This window comes from Canis lupus, chromosome 33, assembly GCF_003254725.2.
Source record: "Canis lupus dingo isolate Sandy chromosome 33, ASM325472v2, whole genome shotgun sequence".
NCBI lineage: Eukaryota > Metazoa > Chordata > Mammalia > Carnivora > Canidae > Canis > Canis lupus.
Window position 1 is genome coordinate 12513358 of NC_064275.1, and position 17635 is coordinate 12530992.

Consider the following 17635-nt stretch of genomic DNA (forward strand, 5'->3'; position numbering starts at 1 on the left):
TCTCACTTTCCTTTAAGCCTTCTCCAAGAGCTTCCTTGTAGCCCTCTAAGTGTCCATGGAACTCATTCTTTAAGATGCCTTAGGCTTTCCCTAACTTTTCCTTAAGACCTTTTAGGCTTTCACTAACAGGCTTCTCAATATCTTTCCAGCTTCTACATGCCATCCAAAGCCAGAACTATATGTTTTAATTGTTTAGCTCTCCATTCCCAGCACTCAATCTGTTCTGGTTTTTTTGTTTCTGGGCAACAAATCACTCCAACACCTAACAACTATTTTATTATGTCTCACAGTCTCTGAATATCAGAAATCTGGACAAAGTAGAGAGGAGATGACTTGCATCTGCCCCTCAATGTTTTGACTCTCAGCTGGAGAGACTCAAAGGCTGGCAATGACTTGAAGGCTGATGCTAGCTTTCAGCTAGGACCCTGACTGGGGTTACCAGTGAGAACACCTACATATATCCTCTGCAGATGGTCTCTTCATTTTCTCACAGTATGGTGACTGTGTTCAAAGAACAAGCCGCATTGTCTTTTATGGCTTAGCTTTGGAAGTCACATAGTGTGACTTACTCCTTAATCACAGTCATGCCCAAACTCAAGGAAAGGTAACACAGACAATGTTTCTCACTTGCCCCAAATCTTCCGGAGAAGAAATGCCTATAACACATTATAAGAAGTATAGGTGGAATAGGAGAACTTGTTGCAACTATTTTGGGAAACTACAATTTGCTACACATACCAGTAAAAGAAAACTAAAATGTCCATGCTTATATGTCTCTAAAACTCAAGGTGCAGTAATATTTCAAGTCTTGTATCTTAAGAGTCTGTATTTGATATACAAACATTTTTGTCTGATTTTAATGCTAAAAAGAAGATTTAGGGCTCCTCTATCAAACACCCCTAGTTAATAAACAAATATAGTAGGGCAAAGATAATTTCAATAACTTGTCTAAGTTCCAATTCAAAATCTCTTAACTTCCAACAGAGTTCTCTTCCAATTATATACTCTGTTATATTAAATGCTTAAAATGCTATCATCTTTCATTTATTATGGTATCTGTAATAATGCTCAAGTCATCAATAGCATTTTCACTCTTTCTGAGAAGCTTTAGTAATAAGGATTATGACTTCTTTTTTTAATAAGCTAACTTCATACAGCTACATACAAAGCTTCAGGAAACTTTAAATATTACAATAAGCAAGCAGTTTGAGCAAGATCTTCAGGTGTGCTAAGCTGACATCTCCACTTAGAATTATAGAGGAATGCACAGCAAAAACATAATTACTCCAAATTTGTTTTTAGACATTTATTGACCTTGAGAGTTCAGAGTCTATAATGTTCCTCTCATCCACAGCTAATCACTGACACTTCATAACTTGAATGCTGACAAATTTCAACTCAGTTGCTGTCAAAGGTTGAATAATTACATTTAAGGCACTTTCTTCTGGAATCTTTCATACACGTTGGAGAGAAGTGTTGGAGTCTAATTTTAAAGGTGTTCATTTGTGAACAGAATATTTTTAAAGGTCTAATTTCTAAAAATAGTGATATATGAATATTGAATGAAGATAAAAACCTATTAACATGTAATAGGCCTTCAGTCTTTAGAAAGCAACATGTTACTTCTCACTCAGAACCTGTAGTCATACTCTGATGTAAAAATAAGTATTCTTTATTTAAAAATCAACAAAAATAAGGGCACTTGGGTGGCTCACTGGGCCAAGTGTCTGCCTTCGGCTCAGGTAGCGATCCCGGGGTCCTAGGATGGAGCCCTACATCAGGCTTCCTGCTCAGCAGGAACTCTGCCCTCTGCTAACCCCTCTGCATGTGCTTTATCATGTGCTCTCTGTCAAACAAATAATAAAAATTGACAAAAAATAAATAAAAATCAAGTAGCTGACTGCAATAACTGAATATATATTGCTGTTTACCCATAAATATTAGACTACTAACCCATTTTTAGAAAGTGTTATAAATATTTTTTTAAAACAGATGCAAAATAAACCAATCTATACCATCACATAATACAATTATTGTTTTTTTTTCAATTATTGTAACTAAACATTAGTCATCCAATGTACTTATCCAATGAGTATCCACATCAGAATAATTTTTTGGACTCTAAACCAAATTAAGAAAAACCATTTATTTCATGGAGAGAGAATTATCTTACTGTATCTATGAACTATAAACAAAAATTGATATAAGCCAAAAAGAAAAGCTTAACATATTTAAAAATGAAGAAATTGTATGGTAAGGGGGTTGATTACTCGGAAAGAAAGGAAAGGTCAATTACAGAAGTTTAAGCAATATATCTACAACAATATGGAATTAAAATCACAACATAAAAACTTTATAATATGGCAAAGCATTATTATTCACACATAAAGGACTATGTAAATTAATTAATAAAAATGAAAGAACTTTTTATCTATTATGAAAAAATAACACTGTTGAAGAAGTACAACAGTCCCTCTTTATCCATGGTTTCATTTTCTATAGTTTCAGTTACCCCCAGCCAACTGATATCCAGATGACAATGATCTTCCCTCTTATATGTCACCAGAAGGTCAGCAGCAGCCTAACACTATGTCACGTTGCCTTTGTCATTCACTTCATTTTAACATGTTGGCATTTTGTCATCTCACATCATCATAAGAAGAAGGATGAGTACAGTACAATAAGATACTTTGGGGAAAAAAAAGATATTTTGAAAGACAAACACATTCACCTAAATTTTATGACAAGATACTGTTACAATTGTTCTACTTTATTATTAGTTATTGTTGTTGATCTCTTACTGTGCCTAGTTTGTAAATTAAAGTTTACATAGTATGTAAAGGAGAAACCATAGTACATATTTAGGGTTTGTTACTATCCATGGTTTCAGGCATGCACAAGGGGTCTTAAACATATCCTCTGTGGATAAGGGGTGGGGGTAACTACTGTTGTTGAAAAAATAGCAAAAATAAATGCACAATAAATATTTGAGCAAATATTCACATCACTAATAAATACTTCTTTGCAAATTAAATGAATCTAATCCAGTCTAACTCATAAAACTAGCAATGATAAAAAAACAACAAGAATATCTAATTTTGGAAATGGTGCATTGGAGTAAAGCACTCTCAACCACAACTGATAATAGTCTGAATTGATGTAATTTTTATGAAAAATAATCGTTATTGGTTGCTTGAAAAGCATCTAAAACTTCTGACCAAGTAATTCTACTTTTGGATGTCTGTTTTATGAAATGTAAATTTTTAAAAAGATAAAAATGTATGCCAATGCAATTTATTATTGCATTGTTTATTACCAATAAAACATAAACACAATATAAACACTCAACTTTAGGGAATGATCAAATGCAATCCTGATATATAATTAATAAACAAAGACTTTAATGTTTTGAACAACTGCATATGAAATAATAAGAATACACAAATTCTCAACTACATAAAATATTCATCACAGAAGCCCGAAACACTATAGCCCAAAAAGTTGAGAGTAATTCTAGCTCTATAGACATAGTATGAGAGATTTAATTTGTTTTTGCTTTCTATATTTTCAAAACAAATCTGTATCACTTACTACCAGAAAAAGGAATAAGGAGAGAAAATATTTGAAACATTTGGAAAGGAAAAATAAAAAAGAAACATCAGCATCTGGCAAGTATTAGTAAAATAACAGGTAAAAGTAATTTTAAAGCTTGGTTGGAAAACTCTACTCATTCTCTTTCATGTAAAAATTCAATAACTGATTTTCTCTTATAATTCTCAACAGGATTTTTTTTATTCTGAAAATCTGAGTCATTCTTTTTAAGGAATTATGATAATTACATACCTACTTATTTCTCTTTCATCCTTGCCTACCAGGAAATGCAGGGCCAAGTGTCATTCAGAGAAAAATAATCACATAATTCTATTTTCTTAATACAGTTATCTACCTGCCTTGCCTATTGGTGTTTTCATTTATATTTTATGATAGATTTGTTATAGCAGATGGTGCCATCCTTTTTTTAAAAAATGTGTATAATGTAGAATATGTGAAAACAAGTTAAAAGAGTTGGTATGATGATGAGTAAGGTTGAATAATTAATCCTGGACACAAGTTATCAAATTACTGAAGGTTTGAAAGTAAAATTAAATTTAATCAATTGTTTTTGTCTTAAATTTTGGACTCTAGATAAATCATGGACTTTTTGAGCATAAATGCTATGAAGGTGACTACAAAAGGAGGTCAAGGAAGTCATTTTCTCTACAAGAAAAATTGAGCTAATTGTGTGTATAGAGGGGCTTGTCAATAGCACTATCAATTCAAGAGCTTCTGATTAAATAATTTGTCTAGCATACTATTCCTCTGTGGCGGCTCTCCTGTGAGTAAGGAAATTCTATTCTTTTGTACTAGTCTTTCTCAAGTGTAAAAAGCTTTCTGGCAAGTAAATGAACCACTGAAGTACAGAACAGGATGGCTCTATTTCACCACCTTCCTCAGTCATGCTATGGGTAAGATGTTTTCTGTATAAGGTGATGACTTACGGATGTCAAGGCTTTGTCTCCAACAATTCTCTTTAGGAAATAACGCTTTAGAAAATTTTCTTCAGACTATGGTATCATCATTATCTATTCCCAAAATATACTGGTCTTTATCTAACATTTGGTGACCTCTAAATGACAGCATACTTTGAATGTTCTTGCATCTCTGTGCTACAAACATTGTAACACCATTCCCCTGTTTTTCAAAGTAAATCTAAAAATTCTACTTTGAAAAAATGCCTTAGGAAATCTTCCCAAAGTGGAATTAAATGTTTGTTTATGCTGCTCTCAACAAATGATAATAATGTTTTAATAAGTAATAGTTTTATTCCTACCAATATGCGCATGCTTTAACTGATATACAAATTCTGGAAGAAGTCAATGAGGCCTGCAAGATTAACATAAACTTTGTGAAACAAATTCTACAAGGGACAGAGGGTTACCTTGTGGGTGGAACACAGAATGCTTTCTAGATGCCAATTAGAAGCAGCATAAAAACTTTGGTGTTTTATTAATGATCATTTCATTAAATATTTGCAACTGTTTTTCCAAAATGAACATTGGTCAGGTTACTTTGTTATATGAAGAGGCTTAGGTTACTGATATCTAGAGCTTGGAATTAGGTAAAAACTATTGATATGAGCTATTCATTTTGCCTATTTAATACTTTACATACAAGTTAATTTAAGTAATTTCAACAGTATATAATACATATTCTCCTTGTGCAAAATTAAGAAATTATAAGATTGAAGAAAGTGTGGAATACAACTTAAATTCCAGGCTCCCCTCCAGAGGTAACCATTATCAGCAGAGTTTGTATATCCTTCATTCTCCTTTTTATAGATTTGTGTGTGTGTGCACATATTTATGACATAACTACCATATATAAAATGTATGTAAATATTATATATTTTCATATATGTAAAATACTACATACTTTCATATGTATGTAAAATTATACAGTGCTTTACATATGTTTTATACATATATAAGCACAAATCCATAAACGTTATAATAGCAATATAAGAATATACCTGTTACCACAGAGAATGAGCTTTATTTGGGCTATTTTTCTTTCATAATCTATGAATTACTTACACAAATTATTTCTTCCATTTTTTTCCCATAAAGTTCTTTATTTTTTTCCTTATTGATTTGTGGAGCTTTTGTAGATTCTAAAAATTACTTTTTTCTTATTATCTATGCTTCAAATATTCTTCTATTTTGATTTTGTATTGTGTCTCACGCTCTACTTAAATTTTAATCATAATGTCAATTTTTAAAAATTCTTCCTTCATATGTTTTGTCTATGCGACTGATTTTAGAAGGGTTTCCCAAACTTAAAGATCAAATATATATTCTTTATGTTGTCTTCTGATAGTTTTATAATCTACATTTACATGAATCCCTTTAATATTAATATTGAATTCCTTGGTTTGTTAAGTTACATACAGAAAAATGATTACTTTTGTATGTTAATATTTTTTCTAGCCACCTTGCTAAACAGGTTTATGAGTTGGGACAGCTTGTCAACTGGTCCTTTGAAACGTGTATATGACAGTCACCTCCTGCAGGTTGTCCACTTACAAGATTATTGCTGCTGTTCCCTTGTTTCACTGACCTGGCCTCTGGTGTCCTAGTAGATAATAATGACAATAATGGTCCTCTTTTGTGTCCCTCTTTTCAATGGGAAAACATCAAGTATCATTAACATGATATTTATTTTTGTAGGTTTTCAGAAAAAAACTTTCATCAGGATAATCTTTACAGTCTCTGCCCTATTTGATAAGGAATGGCACTTAAGTTTTATTTCAAAGGTTTTTGTATCTTTGCCATGTCACTATTGTTCATTGCATTGACAAATTTTCGTGTTGTTGAATATTGTTACATTTCTGGGATAAAACCTATGTTCATGACATATTTTAAATTTCAATGTAATCCTTGATACTTTTTATAAATGTTTAAGAATTTTGCATCTTTATTTTGTTCCTCTGTGAATCTACATATGAGTTTATCTTTATCAAACTTCTAAATATTTGTATTCCCCTTTTCTTGCCTTTTACTGAATCAATCAACTTTTCTGTTTCTTTTTACTAATGGTTGAAAGTTATACATCTATTTTTCTTCCAGTAATAACTTTAATTTTTAAACTACTTTATAATTAATTGTAATTATATTGTTTCTGGCAATGGCTGGAATTCAACTGTGTATATATTATAGCTTCTCTAAAAATCAAGTTTGTAGCATGCTTAGGCTTTTATTTTGCCATCTTGATACCACTTGGAAATTTTTCATTAGCTGTTTCATTATAAACAGCTAATTTTAGAAAAAAATAATTATGGTCAATACTTATTTAGAATTTACAATATTTTTTACTAATTCAGTTGCTTATCAGTGCTTTTGGAATCCTTACTCTTCCTCTTGGATTCATATTTGTCTTCTTGCTGGAGAATATCCAACAGTAATTCAACTTTTATCTGTAAGTAACTTATTTTTTAATCATTCCATGAGCAAAACAACCCTAGCTCTCTCACACAATTGAATACTATGATACAGAATTATAAATTCAAAGTAATTTGCCTTAAAACATATTTTTTCACTATCTTCTTGCACGTAGTCTAATGAATTTTGAACTAAATCTACTTTCAATTTGTCTATTATTTCCCGATAAATAATCTTTCCTAGTCTCTTTCTCTGGAAGTTTTTAGGGTTTTGTCTTTGTTCTTGGTGTTCTAAATTTCATTAGGATAGGTTCCTCTAAATTCTGCTGAGTGTTTACAGGGGTTATGTGCTTTTATTCTAAGGAGACAACGTTCTCCAATTTTGAGAATTTTTTTAAATAATTATTTTATTTAATATTATTTATTATGTCTCTTCTACTCTTTTAATGAATCTTCTATTAAATGAAGTTTGTTAAGATATGAGATTACCTTACCTTTCCTACCTTTCATCTCTTTCTTTTGATCTGAATTCTGCAAGAATTCCTCAGTTCAATTTTTTTTTTTTTGATGCGTAAATTTACTCTTCAACTTCAGGGACAATTCTGCTCTACTTAGCTTATCTATTCTGTATTAAATGACCAATTTTTATTATCCATGTAATATAATTAATAAATGTTTAGGCAGCAATATCCTCTTGCAACAATTTGTGCTAAAATATATTCTAAAATGAAATCCTTTTGTTTGTCCTAACAACAATTTCTTTGGGTTTAATTCTTCTGTGTTGTTTTTCTTTCACGTGATGAATTTCTCTGGATACTCAAATTTTTATCTCATGTGTCTTTTTAAAGGAGAGTTTTTCAAGCTTTTCCCCTAAGGTCAGAAACGCGACAGGGATTCCCACTCTCACCACTGTAGTTTAACATAGTACTAGAAGTTCTAGCCTCAGCAATCAGACAACAAAAAGAAATAAAGCACATTCAAGTTGTCAAAGAAGTCAAACACACTCTTCACAGATGACATGAAACTGTATATAGAAAACCCAAAAGACTCCAGCCCAAAATTGCTAGAACTCATACTGCAATTTAGCAACGTGGCAGGATACAAAATCAATGCACAGATATCAATTACATTTCCCTACACTAACAATGAGACTGAAGAAATAGAAATTAAGGAATCAATCCCATTTATAATTGCACCCAAAACCATAAGATACCTAGTAATAAACCTAACCAAAGTGGTAAAGTACCTGTACTCTAAAAAACACTTAAGAACACTTAAGAAAGAAATCAAGGAAGACACAAAGAGATGGAAAAACATGCTATGCTCATGGATTCGAAGAATAAATATTGTGAAAATGTCTATGGCACCCAGAGCAATTTACACATTCAATGCAATTCCTATCAAAATGCTATGGACTTCTTCACAAGTAGGAACAAATAATCCTAAGATTTGTATGGAACCAGAAAGATACCAAATAGCCAGAGGAATGTTGAAAAAGAAAACCAAAGCTGGGGGCATCATAAAGCCTGACTTCAAGCTGTGTTACAAAGTTGTGATCATCAAGACATTATGGTACTGGCGCAAAAACAGACACATAGATCAATGGAACAGAATAGAGAACCCAGAAATGGACACTCTATGGTCAACTCTATGGTCAACTCATCTTTGACAAAGCAGGAAAAAGAATATCCAATGGAAAAAAGAGAGTCTCTTCAATAAATGGTACTGGGAAAATTGAACAATGACATGCAGAAGAATGAAACTGGATCATTCCCTTACACCAGACACAAAGATAAACTCAAAATGGATGAAAGATCTAAATGCGAGACAAGAATCAAAATCATAGAGAAGAACACAGGCAACAACCTTTTTGAACTTGGCCATGGCAAGTTCTTGCAAGACACATCTCCAAAGGCAAGGGAAACAAAAGCAATAATGAACTATTGGGGCTTCATCAAGATAAAAAGGTTCTGTACAGCAAAGGATACAGTCAACAAAACTAGAAGACAACCTACAAATGGGAAAAGATATTTGCAAATGATATATCAGATAAAGGGCTAGTATCCAAGATCTATAAAGAACTTCTCAAACTCAACACCCAAGAAACAAACAATCCAGTCATGAAATAGGCAGAAGACATGAACAGACACTTCTCCAAAGAAGATCTACACATAGCCAACAAGCACATGAAAAAATGCTCCACATCACTTGTCATCAGGGAAATACAAATCAAAACCACAATGAGATACCACTTTACATCAGTGAGAATGGCTACAATTAACAGGGTAGGAAACAACAAATGTTGATGAGGATGTGGAGAAAGGGGAACCCTCCTGCACTGGTGGGAATGTGAACTGGTACTCTGGGAAAAGTGGGAGGTTCCTCAAGAAGTTAAAAGTGGAGATATCCTATGACCCAGCAATTGTACTTCTGGATATTTACCCCAAGATACAGATGTTGGGAAATTATGGGACACCTGCACCCCAATGTTCATAGCAGCAATGTCCACAATAGTCAAATTGTGGAAGGAGCCACGATGTCCTTCAATTAGATGAACGGATAAAGAAAATGTGGTCTATATACATGATGGAGTATTAGTCATCAGAAAGGATGAATACTTACCATTTACATTGATGTGGATGGAATCGGAGGGTATTATGCTGAATGAAATAAGCCAATCAGAGAAAGACAATCATCATACAGTTTCACTCATATGTGGAATGTAAGAAATAGTAAAAGGGACCTTAAGGGAAGGGGAGAAACTGAATGATGAAAAATTAGAGAGAAAGACAAACAAGGAGAGACTCCTAACTCTGGAAAACAAACTAAGGATTGCAGAAGGGGAGGTGGGTGGAGAGATGGGGTGACTGGGTGATGGGCACTAAGAAGAAAACATGATGAGATGCGCAGTGGGTGTTATACTTCGTGTTGGCAAATTGAATTTAAATATTTTTTTTAAAGGGGAAGATTCTCCATTAGAGTGCCTTCTGTAGCATTCATTTCATTGTTTTGTTTTGCTATACTGCAATCCTGCTTTTGCCCTGAAATGAATTTAATGCTGACAGAACAGCTAATAGAAAGATAAACTCTATTCTGGCACGTTTAGCCTTCTAGACAATTGGAGTGTACTTTTAGCTTTTAAATGAAATAATCAAGTTGAATATTTATTTTGCCTGGAAGACAAAAACAAATAATTTCTTAGAGAACTTTGGGTAGAATGTTACCACCACCAGATTCTAGTATGAAAATAACAGCTCAAAAATAATCCTTCTCCAAAAAGAAAAATCATGATGGAGATGTTTTGCATCAAAATGATGATTTTTGTTCCAAGAAGTTGTTTTCTTTAAGCCAGTCCATGAAAAGGAGTTTGGTAGAAAAGATGTAGCCCATGGCACTCAGAATCTCAGCTCCTAACAGAGTCATGAGTAAAAAATCAATTTCAATGTAAATTATTCTAAAATCAGATGAAATCTAACTTTGCAAAAAACGCTAGATCAAGCCACTTAACCTCCGTGAACTCTCAGTGACTTATTTAGAAACTGAGATTGATCATAGCAGCATACACATCACAGGGTTTTGTGAGGACTAAGTGGGTAAGTATATTTGATTTTATTTTTTATAAACTGTAAAATCTTCTAAAACAATACTTTGCCACATATTCGGGCTTTTGCCATATAACAGATAATGAATGCTATTTATTATTATTAAATTAATTCATTATGTATGAAAGAAATTTTGCAATGTTTTTGTCTATGTAAATAATCATATCTTTCTATCCCATCCTGATTTCATAGAGAGATAGATAGTTAAATAATATTTCCTTGATTTCCTTAATATCTCAGTCTGAAATTTCAGTTATAAATCATGTGTCCCCATCACGTTTAAACATAAGAATTTCTTGGATTGCTTCTTACATAAGTAACAATTTCTAGAATGTCATCTTGAGATTCAGATTCAGGAGATCCAGACTAATATGTTTTCAAAAAACATCCAAAGTAGGATCTTTCATGAGGAATATTTGGAAAATACTGGCTTAGAGTAGTGAGCTGCAATGGTTTTCCAGCAAGAGTCACAAATTCATTAGGACTACAATTGGTAAAAACTTATAACCCGGTAATAAGGTGCCCACCATTTGTCTAAAGCCACCCATATGCTTTTTCCCAATGAAAGATAAGTTAAAGTGCTTAGAATGAACCATTGTCAGGTCTTCTAGTCTGTGTTCCACTTACAGTATCCCACACAGATGAGGCTAAATCCTATTTCCTGAGACTTCCAAGTAAGAAATATTTCCTCCTTTGTGATGATCCATCCTAATATTTTTTTCAATTGCCCAAAAGCTCTTTTATACATTTGACTTAAATACTTTACGGATGTAACTTTACTGTTAATGCATTAACGTTACCACCAGAATGCAGAGTTTTATACTAAATCTTAACTAAACTCACACAATGTCCCAAAATCATAAACCACTCTTCACCATCCAGAAGCCCACTTCTTGCTAAGAGGAGTCAAAAAGTTCAAAGAAAAGTAAAGAGGCCTGTAACCTGCATCCACCTAAACACCTCTGTGGTACATGTGTCAGGCCAGGAAGTGACACATGTGTCGGGCCAGGAAGGGTATGCTTTCCAAGAGACAAATGATTAGCATCAATGTACCATGCTCAGATCTTTAAGATAAAATAGCCAGTGAGGTCCAGAAAAATCACGCAGCTGTTTCCAGGATGCTTTTATTTACAATTTCATGGACTGTGAACTGTGCCAAAAAATGTCAGTGGAAGGTACTCATTCATCTGTGTGATTGTTTTAAAGTCCTGTCTGCAGCAGCAATCACTAATGAATATGCAGGACATTTTTAAGGTTCAACAGTTTCCAGATAAGCTAGTGACAAACAACCTCAACTGCATTTGCTCTCAAGGCCCTATTTAGAGGGCTAGAGCCAATAACATGATGCCAGTCTTGCTGGCACAGGAGAAAAACTGCCTTGATTGTGTTCTTGTCTGCTAAAAACCCTAGGCAGTGGTATTCAGCTCCGTTCTCAATAGCAGCCTCTTCAACAGCTTGGCGTGAACCAGCCATTCTAAGAATGCCTGTTTAAATCTTAGGCTGATGAAAAGAGGAAAGTAGACTGATTTGCTATTAAAATGTGCAGAATGGAAGGCAATATTAAAATTTAAAATATTCATGGGTATGCCACATGACATTTCATTGTGTGATTTTGGTTACTGTACTTTATGTCTGTATTTTACTTGGGGATCTTTTATACAGTTAGAGATGTAAACTCACCACCCGCACACTAAAAGATCCACAATTGTGTCAGTATAGCTGGTTTTTTAAAACGGTTTTGTACTATTGTACACACAATGAATAGTGCAAAAAATATAAATGTACAGCTCAACCGATTATCACAAAGCCAACTGCTATATAACTATCGCTCGGTTAACAAAGAGCCTTGCAAACCCTGCCGAAGCCTCCATCCAGTCCTCTCCCAAACACTGTCCTTTCCTATTTCCTCAAAGGAAACCATTCTCCTACCTTCCACCATAGCAGCTGAGTTTTGACTATTTTGTAAAATTTTATATCAATTAAATTACACAGTATATATACACTTTTGCGTCTGACTTCCCCCACCTCCATTATTATAATCGTGAAATTCATCCATGTCGTTGGGTGTGATGGCAGTCCTTTCATTTCCATTCTTGTAGAGTATTTCATTGTATAACTATAACCCATTTATTTATCTACAATACTGCTTGCTGGACATTTATGTTGTTTTCTAGTTTAGGACTATAATGAATAATGATACTATGAATATTCATTTACATTTCTATCGGTGCACAGACACACATATTTTTCTGCTGGAGGTACCTAGGGGTGATATTGCCCGATCATAAGATATGCAAAAGATCAGCTTTAAGAGATAAAGCATTTGTCCAAAGTGGTCACACTAATCTTTAGCCCTAGCAGAAGGTAGAAGGATTCCTATTTCTCCACACTCTCAGCAAACCCTGGTAATGTCGTCTTTTCAAATTTCAGTCACTCTGATGAGTGTGTAGTGGTATATAACTTGCTTTTCCCTCATCACTAATGAGGCTGAGTTCCTGTTTATATGTTCATTTAGTCATTTGGAATTTTGCAAGTATATGACATTCCCGTTCAAATCTCTTGCCTATTCTTAGATTGGATTGTCTTTTTGTTGTTGTTGATTTTTTTTTAAATATTTGCTATGCCTTGTTAGCTGTACATATTTGAGGTATAGTCTTTCACTCTGTGGCTTACCTTTTCACTTTCTTAATGGTGCCTTTTGATTAACATGTTCTTAATGTTACTATAGTCCAGTTTATTCCTCTTCCCTTAATAGTTAGTGGTGTGTGTGTGTGTGTGTGTGTGTGTGTGTCTTCTTTGAAAGAAATCTTTCCCTACCCCAGGGTCATGAATTATTCTCCTATATTAATTTCTAAAAACTTTATTGCTTTGCCTCTCAATTTATGTATCAGATGAAGTGGGTCATTTCTTTTTTTTTCTCTTCTTTCTCTCCTTTCTCTTTCCTTCCTTCCTTCCTTCCTTCCTTCCTTCCTTCCTTCCTTCCTTCCTTCCTTCCCTCTTACCCAATAGAATTCATTTGAACCAGCAACATCTACTGAAAAGATGGGTTTTTCTTCATTGCATTGTGTAGTGCTCCTTTCTCTTAAATTAAATGTCCTTCCAAACATTATTCCAATTCTGAACTCTCAAATTTCTTCTACATGTCCATTTGACTATCCTTGTGCCAATGTCACACTTTCTTATTAGTATAGTTTATAACACATCCTAATATCTGGTAGAGCAAGACTTACCACTTGCTTTCTTCAACAGTGTTGAGCTTATACTAGCACTTTGCATTCCCATGTACCTAGTATGATCAATTTGTCATTTCTAAAGAAATCTGTTGAGTTCCACACGGCTGAACTAGATCTACAAGCCATTGGTGCAAAATAAACAACTTTAAAATATTGATACTAAAGATATATGGACATGGTCTATTCCTCTGCTTACCTGTTTCTTTAACTTCTCCCAATACTTTTTATTGTGGGGTTCTGTAGTTCACTATGCAATGATCTTGCCCATTTTAAAAATTATTCCTATGTATTTGATTTTTTTTAGATAGAGGTAACTATTTTACTGTCTTGTTTTCTACATGTATATTACTTATATATATTAATACCCTGGTGATTTTCTCTTAAACGTATATGTCTGGCAAGTTTGCTATATGCATTAACAAATTCCGGTTATCTTATGGATTTTCTATATGAATGATCATATTTGGAAATAATGAAAGTTTTATTTCTTCTTTTCCTGTATATATTTTACCTATTTTTATATTTTTTGCTTTATTTCACTACCAAAGATCTTCAGTATGATAACAGACATCTTTGTGCTCTTATGGTTCTGATGGGACAATTTTTCAAAATTTTACCATTAAGTTCATGATCACTGCAGGGTTTTTAAAATACATCTTATAAATAAATGTATTTTAATCAAGGTTTTTGTTAGAATCTCTTGAGATGATTATTAAATTATTTGCTATTTTGTTGGTATAGTAAATTATATCAGTTGCTTTTTCACTAATGTATTTTTAAAAGCTTTATTTGATACAATATGCATACCGTAATATCATTCATCTAAAAGTGTACAGTTCAATGGTTTTTAGCACTGTCATGTAATTGTGGTACCACTGACATAATATAACTTTAAGAGCTCTTATGACTCCAGAAAGAACTCTCACACCCATTGCACTCACTCCCCACCCTTACCTGCCTAGCCCTGGACAATCACTTTCCATCGCTATAGTTTCCTACTCTGGAAATTTCATACGAATGGAATCATGCAAAATATGTGGGCTTTTTGTGACTGGCTTCTTTAACTTATCAAAATATTTGTGATGATCATTCACATTATAGCATACATCCATACTTTCTCCTTTTTTATTACTACATACTGTTCATTTTATGGATACATACTACTTTTTGTTGATACATTCATCAGCTGATGGGCATTTCAGTCACCTTCACTTTTTGGCTGGGAGCATCAGAAACTGATTCATGCTGGTAAGTTCTGTTCTATAGGAATAGTATTTAACACCCACATATTACCAAGCCAACAAATTAACTTTTTTCTTATTGGATTGCTTAGCTTGAATATAACTGATTTTATTGCTACCATATTTTTCTGAGTGTTTTGGGTTTTCCCTTCTTTGTTCTTCTTTTTCCATTTTTCCTGCTTTCTGTTGCACTGACCAAGTGTTCTTGCTCTTTCCTTTCCTCTTCTCCTTTCCTATAACTAATCTGGGAGTTCTGTATGTTATTCCTGTATGTGTGTGAGATGCTACCCTTAAGTTTATAAGCTACATACTCAAGTTTTTCCAATAAATTCTACAACATTTCTATCTCCCTCCCAACCTTGACAACATTCTCAGCATGTTTAAACTATCCAATAACAGATACATCTTCATACTTTATTTAATTTACTCTCTTTATAAAAACATTCAAAGAAGATAACTTTCTCTATTTCACTATCAGACCATGCCTCTTTCTTACAGAAAATCCTACAAAGGTCAAAGATTTCATATATAATTTTATTTTTGCTTTTTGCATAAAGGGAATATTCTTGAATTTAAAAAAATCTGTCAAACAACTGTTGCCTACACTTTTATACTCCTTTAAGATTATGTAGCAGTCATGAAACCCAGTAAAAAACAAATGTTAGGGATGCCTGGGTGGCTCAGTGGTTGAGCCTTTGGCTCAGGTCGTGATCCTGGGGTCCTGGCATTGAGTCCCACATCAGACTCCCCTCAAGGAGCCTCTTCTCCTTCTGCCTATGTCTCTATCTGTGTGTGTGTGTGTGTGTGTCTCATGAATAAGTAAATAAAATCTTTTTAAAAAATAAAACAAACGTTTAATGTTGAGCAGAATTTCTACCATTATCATAATCTGAGAACATGGAAGCTCAGAGAGAAACATCTCATTAGATATTTGAAGGTATGCAATAATAATAATGGCTAATGCCTGTATAGGACTCATTTTGTATCAGGTACTGTTTTACTGTTCTAAGAAATGCAAACAGATACGATTTAATCTCCCAACAGCACTATGAAATAGGTACTATTATTATTTCCATTTTACAGATGGGGAAATTGACATTAAAAAAAAAAAAAAGTAAATGGCCCAGGCATAGGTAATGATCCCTTCTAAAGGGGCATAACCAGTATTTCAAGCAGTCACATCACTCACATCTGTGTTGTAAGTTATCCATTCAAGTGGCAGTGCTAAGTAGGAAACCCAAGTACTCAAATAACCCTGAGATTAGTTTGACAGCCTCACTCCTGCCATGGTTAATATTAAATTCAACTCAGACTCGGCTGTGGTTTGGAGAGCAACAGCTCCATGATCTCCCCCAATTCTCTCTGCTCCCCAGTGTCCATTCAGCTCTCCAGTGGTAACCAATCCTATAGTTTCAAGTCCACAGAGGCCCAAGGAGATTACATACTGTCAAAAAAGATAGGAATTCTGAGAAAATACATGCTTAAGCTCCCTCAGTAAAATGACAGTAAGGGGGTAAGGGGAGAAGGTTTAGTAATGTGGCACTATCTTTATCTGAGAGATTGTGATTCCTTCCATCTGTGTATATACCTTTCTATTCCCCAGCCTTCCAATTTAAAACAAATAGCACCATTTCCAGCCAGTGTGCTTGAAGGAAAAGTAATGCAATGATTGTAAAATAATTTGAAAAAATATATATCACTCTAAAATATTCAATGACATTTATTTCCATTTTTGCAGAATAATAAGTCCCTATTGTACACGTAATAGGATATCTCAGATAAATTTTGTTGCGTACTTGGCACAATTTTGAATATTCATATTGCCTAACAAGCCATTTATCAGAGCTTTCACAAAAACGCTTTTTAATCTTCTACAGAACAGCATAAATCTCAAGTCTTTCATATGAATTCACTAAAGTTGTATTCAAATAGAGTAATTATCCTTAAGTGTATATGCTTAAAATATGTATGGAATATTTATGTATTAAAGCTGGTAGGTTCTGATTGCCTTTATCTTGATGGTGAGTTATGAATCCTCTACATTTAAGAGGAAATGTATTTTCAAGCCTCAAAGCTAGAAATCTTTTTAAAACATATTGAAAATGAAGTCGTATTTCCCTGGTCTATTTCAGTATACAGTACTTTGTAAAATAAATACTCCAAAGTGGTTTGACTTCATAGCAGTAATTGCTTAAAAACTGCTCCAAGGTTAGTCCTGGCATTGCAGATTTTGTCTGGTGGCCAATTATTATGGTCCTGTTAATGCTCTAAAACACTGTCTATAATGGAAATGCCAACTTCTCTGTAGTCCATATGAATGAAATATTGCAAATTAAAGTATGCAGCTGATGTGCAACTTCTCCTATGAAATACAATGATTGTTATTTGCCAATATATTTTCAAAAATATATGAGCAACAAGAATTGATATGAATGCTTAAGGACTATAACTAAAACTATTGTTGAAATCCTTATAATCTTATCTTTTATTATATTGTTGCATTTGGTGACTAAGGCATAGTTAGTTACATCAGAAAGTAAGCAGCCTTCCCTACCTTGGTGACATGCCATTCACTATAATTAT